Raw genomic sequence first — 3,891 nt, forward strand, 5'->3', positions numbered from 1 at the left:
TTTTATGATTTGTTTATTTGTTTCTTGTGTATTGAGTTTGAGAAGTTCTTTGTAGATCTTGGATATCAGTCTTTTATCTGTAGTGTCATTTGCAAATCTGTTCTCCCATTCCGTGGGCTGCCTCTTAGGTTTTTTGACTGTTTCCTGGCTGTGCAGAAGCTTTTTATCTTGATGAAGTCCCACAAGTTCATTTTGTCTTTGTTTCTCTTGCCTTTGGAGATGCGTCATGAAAAAGTTTGCTGTGGCTGATGTCCTAGAGGTTGCTGACTATGCTCTCCTCTAGGATTTTGATCAGATAATATTCTACAAAAATATAATTTTCCACATTAGTTACATGACTCTTACACAGATACAGAATATATAAATATCCCTCAAAAGTTTATTTAACTCAGCCCTGATGAAATAAACAAAATATTGCAGCTGAACACAAATTTGAGTTGAACAGGGCTTTGTATAAGCCTCTGAGAAAGCCTCGGTGAAAAAAATGTTATTTATTTCTTTTTATTTTTACTTTTGCTTTTGTTGTATAATATGAAACATATTTGGTCTTTGTCCCATATTTCTGGAATGGAGCTTCTAAACTCCTTGGGATTTCCTGAGTGATAAGTAGATAAGAATGCCTTTTTTCTAATGAGGAGACTAATGGTGGGCTCCTAGGCCACTTCAGGATGGGAGCTGGTCACTGGAAAGACCAATCTGTGATTAGAAGTGTGGAAATTTCAGTCCCACCCCCAACCCCAAGGAAGGTAGAGGGGCTGAAAAGTGAGTAAGAAAAAATGGCTACAATCATGCCCATATAACTAAGCCTCCAGAAAACCCATAAATGGCAGAATTTATAGAACTTCTGAATTGGCTAACACATTGCTACAAGGTGGTGGAAAAGGGATTGTTCTCCCCAGTGAGAAGGCAGGTGATTCCATACAGTTTACACTGACTTTTATTCAGGGTAACTTACTGACAAGGGGATCAGGGGAAGCAATGATCCAGAACCAAGGAATATTCTCTGCGAAGTCTGGACTTTAGTCTCCAGATTGCTTAGAGTAGGGGGATGTGCAGGGGGCACTATAATGAGGTCAAATGGTTCCCATGCATTTCAAATGATTTACATGTATCCAGTTGACAGTTAACTTTTAACAGAGCTCATGGTGCTGATACCAAACCTTGGGCTCTCTAAGCAGTAGAAATTCACAAGAGGTCAAAGGGGAGTTTCAGGAAGGCTTCATTGGGGTTTATGCTGGACCACAAGAGAGACAGCACAAAGGACACAAAGGAGCGTCCTTTGGCTGAATGCCTACAGAGAGGTCAGGGAGAGTTTTCAAGAGAAACCTCGGTGGAAATAAGGTAATATCTAAGCATGTAGTGATGGGGATTTATTAGCACCTACACACTTAACACACTTAAAGGTCATGCTTCTTCATGTATCAAATGTCTAATTAACATATTTAATCTCTACCCCTTGTTGTGATTTTTGGCATTGTAATTAGGGGAGAAGTCAGTGAAAGGTCAGCATTGGGATCCTTTTTGACACAGACTGATTAGATCTGGTGTTCACCAGTCTTTGTAGTAAACATCCTCTTTTTAGTAAGCACTCCCACTCTGCATCCTGCAATATATATTATTGAAGAAGCATGGAGTTTTAGCTTTTTTTTTTTCCCTTATGAAGGCAGTCAAGGAATGCTGGGTTTTGCAGTCAGGGTTGAGGACGCCCAAGTTCAGTCTCTGCTCTGTCTTAGTGCCATATGGGGAGAGACTATATTATCTTTCACAAATGTATGGAGAGCCAAAGCAAGCCCCCCCCATCCCAAGCTTGACAGGCATTTCTAAGGTACACAAATTAATTTTCAAAAGGCCCCTCAGCCCCAACATAGGTCACCAAATCAACACGGACAAGAGAAAGGGCCAAAAACGGAGTCAGTATTACCAGGATTCCAACACACATACACATGCCAGGAAGATGGCACAACCCAAATCCATGGGGACAAAAGCCCTGTGATCAGAACACTTCCAGCAGTCACCCATATGCCACTTTATCTGGTTGTCCATTTTTATCATTTTTAGAAAGCTGTGATTGTTAGTATAGCATTGTTTTGACTTCTGTGAGTTGTTTTATCAAGTCAATGAAACTGAGGAGGTAGTTGCGAAGCCCCCGACTTTGTAGCCAAGTCAGAAAGAAATGTGAGTAACCTCAAAACCCAACACTTGCAACTAGCATCTGAAGTGGGGCCCTTCTTGTGGGACTGAGCCCTTAAACATACTGGGTTTACACTAACTCCAGGTAATGTCAAATGGAAATGAATGTGTGAGACCTAGACTTGGACAAGTGGTGCTGGAAAAGACATCGCACATTTGGTGTCAGGAGGACAAAATCCACAAACTTCTCATTCCTTGTGTTTTTCTTTTATTATAGTAAAATTGGTTGATTTCTTATTTCATTGCTGGATAGCAAGTATAAGCATTTGTACTGGACACAAATATTCATGTTAACATACAAGGTCACAGATTCTGGTTTCTCATTAGTGGTAAATAGTAAGTCAAACACAGATGCAGTCACCCAGAGCACCAAATAATCCTTGAGCAGGCCTGATAAACACTGTCCCAGGAAAACATGAAAGGACAGACTTTGTGTTATTTTCTGTTTTAAACAAATGTTCTTATCTAAAGAAAGTAAACAACACTAGGGACAGAATCAACTTAAACTATGCCATATATATATTTCCCCTATTGAAAATAAATCATGATGACATGACATGATATAATAATGAACATTGCTACAGCATTTACAATGGGCCAGATTCTCTTCCAAATAGCTTACAAATATTTCATTTCATCCTTCTAATAACATTAAAAATTAAACAATGTTATTGTATGTATTTTACAGAAGAGGAACACAAAGCTTATTTATAATGGTAATTCAAAATCATAAAATGAGTAAAGATAAAAGCAGAATTAAAAACAACACATACACACAAACACATTTGGGGATTGGTGAGTTGATGGGCTATCAAAACACCAATGCCCAAATCAAGATACTTTTTCTCCAAGTGTAATTAACAAGACCTTCAGGTCATTCAAATGTCCCCTGAAATTTGAAAACCATGAATCTGAGATGATTTAAACATAAATCCTACCACATTGAGATAATTAAATATATGCATGTTACTTATAAACTGGATGCTGTGTATAAGTGTTGAATCACTAAATTGTACATCTAAAACTAATATTACACTGTATATTATGTCAACTAACTGTAATTTAAATAAAAGAGAAAAAAACATTCACATTGTTTGCATTCTTGCAGAATGCAGAAGTCCATAGATGAATGGGCTGTTTTGGAAATTAAATCAAATACATATCAATGCATGTAAAGTATTGAGCATGTTTGTTAGCATGTAGAAATGCTTAATAAATAAATCTATTATTATCATCACACACTTAAGAAAGATAAACAATCTGTTGACTTCAGGTCATTAAGTCATATTTATTCAGTTCCAGGAGTGGCGTTCCAGGTTTTCTGTTTCACAGTTCCATTGCATCTGCTGTTTTCCTTAAAGTGTTATTCCTCTCCACCTTCCCATTCAGGGTCCTCTTGCTTTTACCAAAACCTGGGAGGTAAATTAGTTCATTGGATCATTTACTCTTAATAAACACTTAAACATATGTTCTCTTGCCAAAAAATTATTTCTTTAAGTATGTCATTGCTGCAGGCTAAGTACATTGTGGGTGTAGGAAACATTTAATGGTCATATCAAACTTCTAAATAAATATGGCATGAGGCCAGGTGCAGAAAGCAGTATTCTCAACACTGATGTAAGCAAACATTTGTAGTCAACCTATCAGAAAGATTCAGTACTCTGTGTGTGTGTGTGTGTGTGTGTGTATATATATATATAT

This window comes from Ursus maritimus, unplaced genomic scaffold, assembly GCF_017311325.1.
Source record: "Ursus maritimus isolate PB19 unplaced genomic scaffold, ASM1731132v1 scaffold_5, whole genome shotgun sequence".
Classification (NCBI taxonomy): domain Eukaryota; kingdom Metazoa; phylum Chordata; class Mammalia; order Carnivora; family Ursidae; genus Ursus; species Ursus maritimus.